The following is a 15,149-nucleotide window of genomic DNA, read 5'->3' on the forward strand; positions in this document are numbered from 1 at the left end:
AAAGTGTGAGACATAATTAGAACAACACTATTGAATTTTAACTTAGAAAATGAGATAAATATTCTTGACTCCATACAAATATAATCAAACGCTGGAATGAATGAATAAGTAAATTTATAAATAAGCAAACAAAAAGACAAGAGAGAAGAGACAACTGTTTGCCACAGTAGAAGTCCAATTAATAGGAAGCAAGGAACAGAGAATTGTCATCAGGCAAACAGAAAAACAGAATTTTCATATTCTCAAAGAATCTCCCCTAAGATACATAACAACAAAGCAAAAGATCGTAACTTTATGTTAGGGAAACTCAGTAGACACACACCTAACTAAATCACCAGTAATAAGACATGTATACCATTAGTTTCTTGATCTGATACACTGAGGAAACAACACAATTTCTTTGTTATTGTTGTCAAAATTGTACAACCTATTCTTATCACGAGAAGACACCAGACAAACCCGAACTGAGAGAGTGCTTACAAAATGACTAATCTTTAACAGTGTTAAGGTCATGAAAGACAAGCACAGAAGGACAAATACCGTGTGATCTCACTCACATATAAAACCCTTAAAAGTTAATTTCATAGAAGTATAGATTAGAATGAATGTGTACACATGGACATAGATATGGAATATAGACATGGAGATCGGGGAGGGTGGGAGGGTGGAGGGAGTGTGAGGGATGATAAATTATTTAATGTGTACAATGTATATTATTTGGGTGATGGTTATACTAAAAGCATAGATACTACAATATATCTATGTAACAAAATTGCACTTGTACCCGTTACACTGATACATTAAAAAAAAGAATAAAAAGTCCCAGAATCTGGGGAGGATAGAGAAAGGGGGTAAGGGATGGGAAATGTTGGTCAATGGGTATAAAGTTACAGTTATATAGGAGAAGTAAGTTTATTTTACAGCAGAGGACTATCATTGACATTAATGCATCACATATTTCAAAATACTAAAAGAGAGTATTTTAAATGTTCTCATCACAGAGAAATGATAAATGCTTGGGAGGATAAATACGCTAATTACCCGGATTTAATCATTACATAATGAATACTTTTATTAAAACATCACATCATACACCCTAAATATATGCTATTATTGTCAATTAAAAATGACTGCGGTTTGAGTGTGTCCCCACTAAAACTCATGTTGAAATTTGATACCCAATGTGGCAGTGTTGGAAGATGGGGCCTGGTGGAAGGTGTTTGGGTCATAGGGATGGAACTGGTGCTTTTCTCACGGTAGTGAGTGAGTTTTCTTGGGGAGACTGGATTAGTTCTCATGGAAATGGATTCATTTCTGCAAGAAGGGGTTCTTATAAAGTCTGGATTCCCCTCAGGTTTTCTCTCTTTCCACATGTCTGCTTTTTCTTTGACCTTCGCCATGTTACGGTACAGCTTGAAACTTCTCACCAGAAGCTAGGGCCATGCCCTTAAATATGCTACTCTGCAGAACTATTATCTAAATAAACCTTTTTTCTTTATAAATTACCCAGCCTCAGGTGTTCTGCTACAGCAGCTCAAAATAGACTAAGATAAAGATGAAATAAAACTTCTAAAAAAGTCGATGTCATGAAAGGAAAGGGAAAACTGAGGCATGGCTCCAGTCAATATGGTATCTTAGGAAGAATCCTTGGACATAAAAAGAGCATTAGTGGAAAACACTGATGAAATTAGAATGAGGTCTATAATTTAGTTAATGAAAATGTACCAATGCGAAGGTCCTTTTCTTGATGATTATACTGCAACTGTGTAAAATAGTAGCATTAGGAGCAATGAGGTGGGGGATATAAGAAATCTTTCTAGTCATTGCCTTGCTAGACTCTGGTATGGCCATGTGCTGTTTGAGCTGTGGCTGGCGCCATGCTTCCTGGCTTTGTCCCCCTCCCCCTCCTTGGGGAGGTGAATCTTCTCTCTGCCTTCTCCTTCTCCCTCTTATTTACTTTTTTTTTTTTAAGTTTATTAGAGAAAGAAGAGCAGAAAGATAGGAAAACATGCCAGAGATGGCATGGGCCTCTGATTTACTTTTAAATAAACTATATTTTTAAATCTAACATCTGTGCAATTCTTTGATCTTCCATGCAACATTAGGTGGCACCCCAGACGGCCACATGTGGGAAGTGATCTCTTTATAAATAAATTTTTTCTTTCTTTGAAAAAAAAAAGCAAATCTTTCTATACTGTTTTTGCAACTTTTTTGTAAGTTCAAATCTAATTCAAAATAACAAAGTTTCTTAAAATTATATGTGTACGCACACACACATGCACACATGTAAATCATTTGCTTTTTACAGTCCTATAGCCTCTAGACTTGGTTTGAAAGTTCCTGCAGATGGAAAGGCCTCCAGGCCTCTATTTGCTGAATTACAAACTCCACCTCTAACAACTTCATATTATGCCTGATTACATAGAATTGCAGAATCATTTCAGCAGTCTAATAATTAAAAATATATATCACCTTATACAATGGGACAAAGATCTCACAATCATAAATAGTGAAATAGCTTTTCCATTTTATTCATAACCATAAGTAATGAAGTCATTGCTGAAGAAAGCCTTCTATGCATATTTTATTCGTCGTCATAGCTATATTTCTTAAACAAGTTAAAGTGTTTAAATATATGAAGTTTTTACCTAAAACAGCTTACCAGAAAGGTGGCATGTTGGCTACAAATCACATGGTGTTTTGAAATTAACTCCTGTTGTATTTTGTGACTCAAATTTATTCAAATGAGCATATATGGGTAGGTGTAGGTAAGAAGCTAAATAGAAGCAAAAGTAACAGTTAGGAAAAAGATGCATTTCTTTCAGTTCATTTGATGAAAAACTTGAACAGCTCAGTCCAGAAAACTGCCCCCATACACATAAACATAAAATTTTGGGGAATTCAAGTTATTGCTTTTATAGTACATGATACAATTTCAATGATTAAAACAGCAGCATTCCTATGCAGAGGAGAACAAGATAATATCAAATCTTTATGACTTAAATTATGTGTATAGGAGCATTTTATGTGACCATTTATTAAACTACAAATCAATCAAGGTAAATGGGATCAGGAATCAAATAGTATATTTAATTAAGCTAAACATTTATTTGACTGTATTAAAAGATTACTTAAATCAAATGAATTATGTACCAATGTACTTTTTAAAACACATTTTAATATTTTTAAATATGATATAAGTTGACCTTCATAGTCCTGAAAATTCAGTCCTGTAAATGTCATTGGACATCCTCATGATTTCCATGACTAAAGTCATACTTAGCATTAAGGGTGAAATGACATGATGTGTTATTGTCTTTAAAGTTCTATGAAAAGAAATGTGTGGGAGAAACAGATACAGATAATTGTTGAATTTTGGTGATGGGTAGCATGGAAACTCCTTCACCTGCGTTTGTCCCCAGATTCAGCTCTTGCTAGTCCTTGTGTCACACTAGCATCATTGAACTGCTTGAGGCTGTATATTAGTCAGAGTTTTTCAAACACAATAAAAGGAGATAGATGATGATAGGTAGATAGATACATAGATAAGAGAAGATGTATTATGGGAATTGGTTCCTACAATTATGGAGGCTGACAGGCCCCACAGCCTAATGTCTGCAAGCCGAAAAATTATAAAAAACGGTGATGTAATTCAGTGTAATCCTGAAGGTCTGAGTGACTGGAGCCCACTGGCATAATTTCCAGAGTCCTGAAGCTTGAGAACCTGGATTACTGATGTCCAAAAGCAGAAGATGGAAGTCCCGGCTCAAGAGAGAGAACAAATCTACCCTCTCTCTACATCTTCATTCTCTCCAGGTACTTAGCGGATTGAAAGATGCCCACCTAAATTGGTGAGGATGATCTTTAGTCTGTTTGCTGATTCAAATGCCAATCAATTCTGAAAACACCCTTGTGGATACACCAAGAAATAATGTTTTCCCAGCTATTGAGGCATTTCTTAACCCAAACAAGCTGACATATAAAAAATAACCATTGGCCGGGCTTGGTGGCTTAGCCTGTAATCCCATCAATTTGGGAAGCTAAGGCGAGTGGATTGCCTGAGCCCGTGGGTTCAAGACCAGCCTGGACAACTTGGCGAGACTTTGTCTCTACAATAAATTAGAATAAAAAAATTAGCTGGGTGTGGAAGCACACTCCTGTAGTTCCAGCTACTTGGAAGGCTGAGGTGAAAGGACTGCAGGAGCCCAGCAGGTCGACTCTGGCTTGGCCGTGAGCGTGCCACTTCACCCCAGCCTGTGCAACAGAGTGAGACTTGGATTCAAAAAATAATAATAATAACCATCACAGATACCCTAAACATAGATTATTTTTCAGGCTTATTTGCATATTTTGATCCCTCTTTGGATTATTTTTTTAATGTTTGTACTCAATCCAATTCACTCCAAGTTGTTTTCCCATGGCCAGCTAGTTTTCAACTTTAAGACTCAGCTCAGTTATCAGCTTTTACCTGTCTCCAGAACAATGTTCTCTCTCACACAATTTACTACATTATATAAGCATTGTCTGCCAGAATGTTAGCTCCTTGAAGACAGGATACTGCTGATATTAGTGTTAGTCTTCATATGAAAAATTTCAGTGGCATTTTTTTCCTCAGGCTTATCTGTAATGGGCTGGATGTATCTGTTTCAGGTTGGCAATGTGTAGCTCTGCTCCATTTATTCCATTCTGCAGCCCTAGCCAGAGGGCCAATGGCTACTTGGAAAACTTGCTCCTTATGGCAGAGGTTAGAAGCTTCCAAAGGTATGAGTGAAAAAAAAATTTTTTTATATATATATATGTATTTGTAGCCCACTATATACATATAGATGCCTATTAAATCTTGGAAATGATACAATGTCGTTTCTGCCTACATTTCATAGAACAAAAGAGATCACATAGCCAAGTTAAACCTCAACAGAGATGTCAGATTTATCCCTTCAGTGGAGGTAGAGGTGTGGAAATGGGAGTGGATATTTGCTAATAACTAATAATCTATCACAATCTAAATATCATTGTTGTCTAGGACAGAGTATCTGGTATATAATAGGTATTGCATCTATTTTAGTGGGGTCAACGTCTCCTAATAAAACATTTCAATGGTTTGCCATTTTTAAAATTTTGAATAAGTAAGCAGGGTAAAATATAGATCAGTCATTAATTTGGAGTCCTATCACATTGCCTGGAAGTTATTTGCTTATTTATCTGTCTCCTTCACTCCATTATGATCTTGATGATGTCTTGTCTCATAAGAAGCCTCATTCTTTGGTAGTAACCTTGAAATCTGGGAAGTGAACGCTAAATGCTCCTTGAATAAAGAATAAAGGAACAAAAGTTAGGAAGAAAAAGAAGACAGAAATAAATCAAAGCAGAGCTAAGAAAAAAACAAAGCAAGCCGCTTATGTGTCAAGAGCCAACCTTTCCTCATGAAACTCATCAGTGGTACTTCTGCATTTTCTGGAATACTCATTCTTCCTTTTGAAGTGATAGTCAAAAACTTTGATTTAACCACTTGTTATAATATATCATATGGTAGCTTCTGCATTTGCTTTTGCTTGCTAATTTATGTTATATGAGGCATATTATGAAAATGCAAAGTGAGTAAGATTAATTTAAGTTTCAAATCCCTAGAACCTCAGAATAAAGAATCATAGAATATTTATAAGTTAATGAGCTTTTACACTTAATCAAATCTTGCTAGTTGAATTTGGACATATAAAAGCAAATTGAAAATAATTATAACTGAGACACAGTAATATAATTGTTCATAATTATGTATCTATGAATGTGTAAGGTCAAAAAAGTAAGCCAGGTATCCTGTTTGGGTTTCAGTATTGTTTGCACTTCCCTCTGCCTTTCTGATATTTGCAATTAATCTTACTTAACATATTATTATTATTAATTTGTTCTAATATAAAAAGATTAATCTTATATGCATTTCACAATTACAACACTATATTTTTATAAATACAGATTTATACAAAGTCATGGATCAAACTCACAAAATTAATATTGAGCAAAAGATGAAAAGCAAAAAGAAAAATTGAATGTACAATTGTATTCATATAAAGTTCTTAAGCTGGCAAAATACTAGAAGTTTAGAGTGATTACTTTTACTCAAGAAGGAAGTATTGGAATGGAACAAAGGTAGAGAGGGATTCAGGTGAGGAAGGCAGGGAAGATGCTGTTAACTTATTATTTCTTCTTCTAGGTGGTGTTCACATAGACATAGACATGTCCACTGTATAGACTCTTTTGTTTTAAATCCCTGCCATCATTCTTATTAAATAACTCCAAGGGTATTTTCAGGTATTCTGGTATTGTTCTCTAAAGATTTTGACACTGCTCTCTAATTTTTTTTTCCATAAAAGTCGTAGTTCCCTAGTTCTTTAGTCAATCATGTGTCAAGGGTCTTTTGTCATGACAACTGTACTTCTGTTGCAGATTTCCTGGAAGACACTTTCTACTTTGCCACCTTTTAGAAAGCTAATATTCCTAAGGATGCCAGGCTCTGCACCCTCTGTTCTTGCAGTAGCTCCCTGAACAATTCCATGATGCATTAGGTTTCAATAACAAACACCTTGCCATTATGCATTTTTTATACTATAGAGATAATAAAATCATTCGAGAAAACTGTATAATCACACAAAGGAAATGTACCTCTCCTTTTCCTTCTCCCTTTATGAATATGCACAATGCAAACATACACAGAGTCCGAAGAAAGAAACAAAAGGAAGACACACAAAAGAAGAAAAGGAAACCAATAGACATATATACATCTTTACACACACAGAAAACAGTCAGCTGGGTTTTTCTTACAAAGTTAGAACATAAAACATATAACTTATGAAATGTGCCCTCACCTTATGCATAAATATGATTTGAGCATGCTTCTGGAGCTAAAAATAATAAAATATTTATTATACTCTTGGATATTTCTATTTTTAGCTTAAATAATGTTAGGTCAGCACCCTTTGTACTACATTTGTGGAAGAATCAATCCAGAAAAGAAAAATTGTTAAATTGAAGAGGATGAACTTTAACAAGTGACTCTCCTGAAATGCAACAATTGATATTTCCAGAATAGAGGTATAAAAGTGCTGGTAATGCCCACTTACATGAAGGGAGGCTGCTTTGGGCATCTTTTGTATATATGAATGAAGGTTTTTTTGTTTCTGTTTGATTGGTTTTTATGAGTAAGCAAATATATATATATTTTTTTTTCAATTAAATATCTTATTTGTTTGAGTGGCAATTTATGCAAATATGTTTTACAAATGTCTTTATTTTTTTAATATACAATGCATGTATTATATTTGTTTCTCATCACTGCTATAACAAATTTTCCCAAATTCAATGGCTTAAATAGCATAAACACAGTATTTTTCTGTCCTGGACATTAGAAGTCCAAAATAGATCTCACTGGGCTAAAGTCAAAATGTCAGCAGGGCTGTGTTCTTGCTAGTGACTCTGGGGAAGCATCTATTTTTTTTTTTTAACTTTTTCAGTTTCTACATATTTCCACATTATTTGGCTGACAGTTTTTCTTCCATCTTCAAAGCCAGTAGCATAGCAGCTGCAAATCTCTCTCTGACTCAAAACTTGTCTTTTCCCTCCCTTTTAAAAGAATTTTTTGGATTAGATTGGTCCCAGATAATCTAGGATAATCTTATTTCATGGTCAGTTTATCAGCAACCTTACCTCTATCTAAACCTTAATTCTCCTTTGCCATATAATTTAACATATTTATGAGCTTGGAGATTAAAACCTGAGCTTCTTTGGGAGCCATTATTTAGCCTACCACTCATTTAAGTATCTAGCACAGGAAGATAGATAATAGATAGATGGATAGATGGGGGGGAGAGAGAGAGAGAGAGAGAGAGAGAGAGAGAGAAAAGACAGACAAAGATGACAGACACACAGAGAGAAAGATTTGAGATTGTCCCAGAATTTGTTGCCTGGAGAGATGCATATTCTCCTCTTTATTTATTTATTTATTTATTTTTTGAGTTGGGAGTCTCACTCTGTCGCCCAGACTGGAGTGCAGTGGCTGCTCCCAGCCACCGCAGCCTCGACCCGCTGGGCTCCAGCGATCCTTCCACCTCAGCCTTCCAAGTAGCCAGAATTACAGGCATGCACTAACACGTCCAGCTGATTTTTTGATTTATTGTAGAGATGAGGTCTCACTGCCCAGGCGGGTCTCGAACCCTCGGGCTCAGGCAATCCGCTCACCTCAGCCAGCCATGGTAGCACACATCTGTAGTTCTGGCTACTTGGAAGGCTTGAGGCAGAAGGATTGCTGGAGCCCAGCAGGCCAACGCTGGGTGGCTGTGAGAGTTCCACTACACTCCAGCCTGGGCAATGGAGTGAGACTCTGACTCAAAAAAAAGAAAAGAAAAAAAAAAAAGAAATAAGAGTTTCTGTGTGCCAGTTTGCAGATTGTTGCTCTCAGATTGTATAGTCCCTACAGATACTACAATTTAAGAATAAACATTAAAAAATAAAATAGATTTACAGTAATTTTTAGAAATAAATTAAGGCTTTATTTTACATCTGATAGAACAGAGCAAGGACAGGGAATATCAGTAATAAGAAATGCACCTTTACAGAAAAATATTTTTATTTTGTTTTTATCATTCTAAGGTTAGGTAGGTAGTGTTCTCTCCTTACTTGGATTCAGCAGAGTCTGCAGTAATCATAACACTTGCCTAGTTCTTACTCTGTGTTGGGAATGATTCTAAATAATTTTTATACATTTACTAATTTGATCTCCATCAAAAAAACAATGAAATAGAAAATCTTAGCAACCTCATTCTAAAAGGGAAGGGGGCAGGGAATGGAAGCAAATCAAAGTTAGGAGTCTTACCTAGCTAGCAAGTTGTGCTATGTTTGAACTCTGCCATCCAGTCCAAAGAAGGATTGAGAATGATTGATTTCTTTCCACTTCTAGCACTGGTTTGGCCCATTTCTCCACCTGAATTATTTCACTATACCTTGAAGGTATTAGTACTTTTTGAGCTACTACGGTATATTTGATACTGAGTTTAGGAATTCACAAATAAATAAGGTACCTCATTATTCATTTTAACAAAAAACTAATCAACTTCAATTGGTTTGTAATTCTTATAAATTAAAATCTGAACTATTACCTAAAATTCCAAGAACATTGAAAGTATATAACCCTATACACTTTACAATGCTATCCTTTTTATTTTATTTTCCAAATACTGATTTTGAAGAAATTATGTGCAAAACACTACATGACTCTCAGGTGATATTTAAAGATATTTAAGACTTTCTCAACCAAACCAGAAATCCTCTAAATTGTTTCAGGACATTGTCCTTCAACAATCTTAGCAGGGACCAGAAATAGAGAAGAGATCTCTTCAAAGAGATTTTTAGGTGTATCTTACATATGATGTAGTGAAACCCATAATGTCCTTGAGAAAATAGTTTTGGCAAAGGCATTTTTGAACTGAAAGGGCAAGAGTGCAAAATAAGAGGAGGCTCTTGGAAACTTGTAGTTCTACTGACAGAAAAAAAGCTGATAAACTGTTTAGCTGCAAATACTATATGTTTCCTCTCTTGAAAAGAGAAAGATAGCTCAGAGGGTTAACCAAAGCCCAGAGAGTAGTGCTGATATCATGGAAGATTATTTCCAGGCCTTAAAACCTATTCAAGAAAAACCCAGCATTTGTCCTCCTGGATTTTCAAGTTGTTATGGACCAGTGGTTCTTCCATCTCCATCCTCCCCGACCCAAATGTCTGTACCTGGAACCTTTTGCCTGTCTCACTCTTGTATGTGGGCAGTGCGAAAAGCAGCAAATTGGCTAAATTATGTTTTAATTTATCAAACAGAAAAATTTTAATTAGATTATTTCCAGTTTTCTTCACAGACTCAAGTTTTACATATAACTGGCTTGAAGTGAGTCTGGGAAAAAAAAATCTCTAGTGAATAAAATTTAGTTAGCCAAAAGACTGAGAGAGAGCCATTGTCCTTCCCTCTCAAAACTTACAATGAATGTAACATGATTCATAGATACCTTTAGAAGCAAAATAAATGAATAAATAGATTCTAATTATTAATGAGATTAGTCTAAATATATTTATAAAACATGAAAATTACTGAACTATGAGCGATAGCCTTGAGGAATACCCATTAAAAATTAAGGCAGTAAAATGCAGGGTACCCACTCCAGCTTAATTTTACTCAAAGAGGAAGACAAATTTGCAATTTGTGTAGATTATATGCAAGTCTAAATCAATATATGTAATTATCTAATAAGCACAATTATTCAACATATGTGTATATACATATATACTCTGGAAAATAGATAAAAATCGTTTCTATGATAAATGCATTTTGGGGGTATGTTTTGGAAAAATTTATTGGAGTATGTTTGTAAAAAGGGAGATAAAAGTAAAATAGGAAATGGAGACTAGATAGCTTGGACAAACATTTTTAATAACTTCATTATCACTATTATTGAAAACGTGAATTAAACACTTGGATACTTTCGGTAAGAATCAATTAAAAACCTTTTATTTGCTGGAAATAACAGAACTTTTAATAAGATATTTTCAAATCAAGGCAAATTCTATCTGCAAGAAGTGTCTTATCTGTATTGTTTCCTATAAGCTTTTGATGAAAACATTACAAAAGTTGTCAACTACTTACGTTTTCCTGTATGTAGCATATTTTACATCCAGGGAATGTTCAATTTCCTGATTAATTTGTTAATGCAGTTGCTACTTGACAGCTGTTTTGACAAAACTGTCTTCCTCATTGTAGAAATTCTATGTGTGAAAAGAAGTCAACCATAGCAAATGGACTTATTGAATTATCTAGCTCACCAATTATATAGTATAAAATTATTCATCCTCATATAATTTGATCAGAAAAAATCATTTATCTTTAGCAACTGTGTAAAATTTTATATTATGCTGCAGGATAGCTGCAATTTAAAAGTGACTGCAGTTAAAAAAAACTTCTAAAATATATGTGAACACTGAATTATTGCCTATTTTATAATACTACTTTGCTATTTTTAAAAAAGGTTAGTATCTAAGTAATTACTCCACTGAGTTCACTTCTCTCACCATTTAAAAGGCATCACTTAGGTTGTTTAAATGCAAAATGTCTATCAGTTATTATTATTGGCTGTGCAATTAAGTGGAGACTTCATTCTTATTATATTTCAATGTTTATAAATTAATGAATTCAGAATCAATTCATTTTCTAATAAAACCAACATAATTTAATTGGAAACTCTGCTGTATTATCATGATTATAGGTATATATCAGAGGCACTGTAGCAAAGCATTTGTAAAGGTTGAACTGACACTTAACATTTTTTATTCATAGTGCTATGCTCAGCATTAACATTACTTTCCAGTCTATTTATAGTCTTTGTATCTTACCTTATTTAAAGTCTATGCTTGATGTATTTGAAGATTGCTTTTCTGTTACAGCTAGCCAAGTGGATCTAAATAGGCTTATCAACTAAAATGAATACTTCAATAAACTAAAAATGAGCATTTCAGCTATTACTTAAGGTTAAACAGATTAATTTTTGCAATTTGATCAATCCTTCTAGACATCTTCCAAGTTATATGTTACTTAGCCTAAATTCAAAAGAATATGCGATTTTACCTATAATATCTATCAGTATATAGATATCTACAGTGGATGGAGACACACGCATATGTGCACACAAACATACACGGTGTATATATATATATATGTGTGTGTGTGTGTATATACGCATGTGTGTGTGTATGTATAAACATACTACATCCACACATAACATACAAGCAGAAAGACATATACTACATCCATCTACAACCTACAACTTGGGGGAAAAAAAATAACTGAAAATGAGTGGCAAATATATAAAAGAAAAAAGAACCTACTGAGATAATGACCAATTGACTATAGCATCATAAAGGCAATATACATTTATAATGATGGACTTAACTTTTAATTATTTAATTATTTTCTGTTGAGAGATATATGAATGATACTTTTGTTTTTCAGAAGACTCACCAATAAAATTACTATAAATGGACAAATACAAGTCATTTAATATAAAAAAATGCATCATCTTTTTTAAAAAGACATACTAATTTTTTTAATACAATATTTTGTAGCCGGGCTCGGTGGCTCAGCTTGTAATCCTGCGCCTTTGGGAGGCTTAGGTGAGCGGATTGTCTGAGCCCGCGGGTTCAAGACCCGCCTGGGCAGCAAGACCTCATCTCTACAATAAATCAAAAAATCAGCCGGGCGTGGTAGCGCATGCCTGTAATTCCGGCTACTTGGAAGGCTGAGGCAGAAGGATCGCCGGAACCCAGCAGGTAGAGGCTGCGGTAGCCAGGAGTGGCCACTGCACTCCAGTCTGGGCGACAGAGTGAGACTCCAATTCAAAAAATAATAATAAAAATAATAAATTTTAAAAAATAAAATAAAATATTTTGTTATATAACAGACCACTCATCACAAGACTTCTATAAAATTTGCAAAAACTATGAATAATCAATTGGATATTATTTTAGTATCTCCATGAATACAACGTCCCTCAGAAAAAACTCTGAAAATGTTTTGCATTTTGATTATAAAGTATATTTTGTTAAATCAATATTGATATACTCCCCAAAATTATTTGTTGTCATAATATTATTATATAATAATTTTCTTTCTATTTTCCATAAACCAATATCAAACAGTAAACAATAACAGCTTGAATTTTGAAAAATTACATGTAGTTAATAAATGTGTTATAATTTTTATAAAAACGTAACCATTTGCATCAATGTTATTATATTCTACCTAACAAATCATGTATCACTCAATGATGTGAAAGTATGTATTTAAAAAATTTGTTAATATTCACTTTATTTTATGCTAAAAATATTTTTCTAGGTATAATATCTCACTATTGAAATGATGCTGTCCTTGAAACATGTATTATAAAACAAGTCTGTATTAGTTCTGATTCAGGATAAATAAGAGAAGCGAAATTACTTTTAATTTCCTCAGCTGTAGTCAAATATAGCTTATGAAACCTATCACTTTATTGCAAGGTGATACTAGATATGTCTTTTCTTTGAAGAAAAAACAATGAGACTTTCATTTCTAGTAATATGGCAAACTTCTACATTAAAATAGATCGATTGAGTGTAATAAGCTTGAACTCAAATGAAAATACAAAGAAACAAGAACAAAGACGAAAGTAAAAGCAACACGGGTATAAATCCGAACTGATGCTGGCACTCCCTAGTGGGTGTCTATCAGGTGGAGATGGGAGTAAGAACTAGAGTCAGTAATCTCAGACATTGGGTTTTAATGGCACATGAAAGAGAGATAGGACTTTGGGTTATCATCAGACGAAGCATTGGAAATGAAATTCATAAATAAAGCACAACTTTTTAAACGAACTTTGATATATTATAATAAAACAAACTAAAATTAGCATAAAATTAACACAAAATTGCCATAAATGTAATAACCTGGGTAATAATCCTGTAGTTCATGGCAGAAGCAAAAAGAAAACTACATTTGTGTTGCAGCCATAATTTAGCAATCAAAGGATTCTCTCAGATAAGTTCAAGATTAAAATGAGCATAAAAACTAAAGATTAAAGGCACGAGGGAAAAAAAAGTGAAAAATGAAACAATTCGATTTCATAGACGAAACAGAGAAATTTATTATGGAACTACTCCCACAAAAATCACCAAACATAGTTGACTTTCCAAGAGAATTTCATTAAACCTTCAAAGACCACATATTTCCAGGCTGGGTGCAGAGGCTCATGCCTGTAATCCCAACACTTTGGGAAGTCAACGCAAGATGATTAGTTGAGCTCAGGAGTTCAAGATAGCCTAGGCAACATAGCAAAACCAAAAAATTATCTGGATATGGTGGTGTGTGCCTCTAGTTCCAGCTACTTGGGAGTGGGAGGATCATTTGAACCCAGGTGTTTGAGGCTATGATGAGCTGTGATCATGTCATTAACACTCCAGCCTGGGCAACATTGAGACCCTGACTCAAAACAAAAAACAAACAACCACACACACATATTTTCAATACTCTGTAAATTCTTCCTCTGCATTGAAAAGGATGGGAAACTTTCTAACTCCTTTTATGAAGCATAATACTATTACAAACAAAGATAGTACAAACAAGTAACAATTGTACTAAGGAAATTGCAGACCAATGTACTCATGAATATTGATGCACAGATTTCAAGAAAAGAAAAAAACACACACTAGTAACCAGTATGCCCCACCACATTAGGAAAATAATATGCCATGACCAACTGAGATTTATTCTAGGAACTGGAGGTTGGTTCACTGTTCAGATATCAATCTACTAATACCATATACCATATTAATAAATCTAAAAATATGTAATATTACTTTCAGTTATCTTCACAATTTTTGAGAAAAATCTTTGACAAAATTAAGCAAAAATTTATTTAAAAAAAACTAAATAAATTAGAAATTGAAAGATACATTCTTAGCTTCAATCTTCTCTGTAAACTGAGGACAATAGAGTACACAAAGTTTTGGGTGCTTTCCCTTTCTCTGAGGTATTTGTGTTTTGATATATTTGTTGTCTTTTTTAGCTTTTATTTTAATTTTATTTTTATATATTATATTACATTTTAATATTTTATTTCTTGGCTTGCAGAAACGTAATAAAAAATAGTTCCCTCACCCAGATTCCTCTATGTCAATATCTTACATAACTATATTCTAATTATCAAAACCTGGAAATAGACGTAAATATTGTTAAACTACAGATAGTATTAGAACTTGATCAGTTTTTCACTGATACTGAGTGGACGTTTTTGCTCCATTTTGCAGAGGAGACACTGAGACCCAGAGAGGGAAAGGGATTTGGCCAAGGTCACCCAGGTAGGATGCAAACAAAACAATTAGCTAGAATGTGCAAGGATGTGGAATTAACAGTAAACCTATGTATAGAAACGTAAAAAGGGCTCAACAGCAAAAATTCCCCCCCTGAAGGGACAAGGGGAATCTTTTACCCCCTTTCCCATGAAATTTTGTAACCCTTAGCTAAAAAGGAAAAGCAAGTACTTCCTCATACCCTTTATAAGTAACAACATTGACAGTGTGATTGATGAGGAAGG

Source organism: Carlito syrichta, unplaced genomic scaffold (genome assembly GCF_000164805.1).
Source record: "Carlito syrichta isolate Samal-C Ts95f unplaced genomic scaffold, Tarsius_syrichta-2.0.1 Scaffold309702, whole genome shotgun sequence".
NCBI classification, from domain to species: domain Eukaryota; kingdom Metazoa; phylum Chordata; class Mammalia; order Primates; family Tarsiidae; genus Carlito; species Carlito syrichta.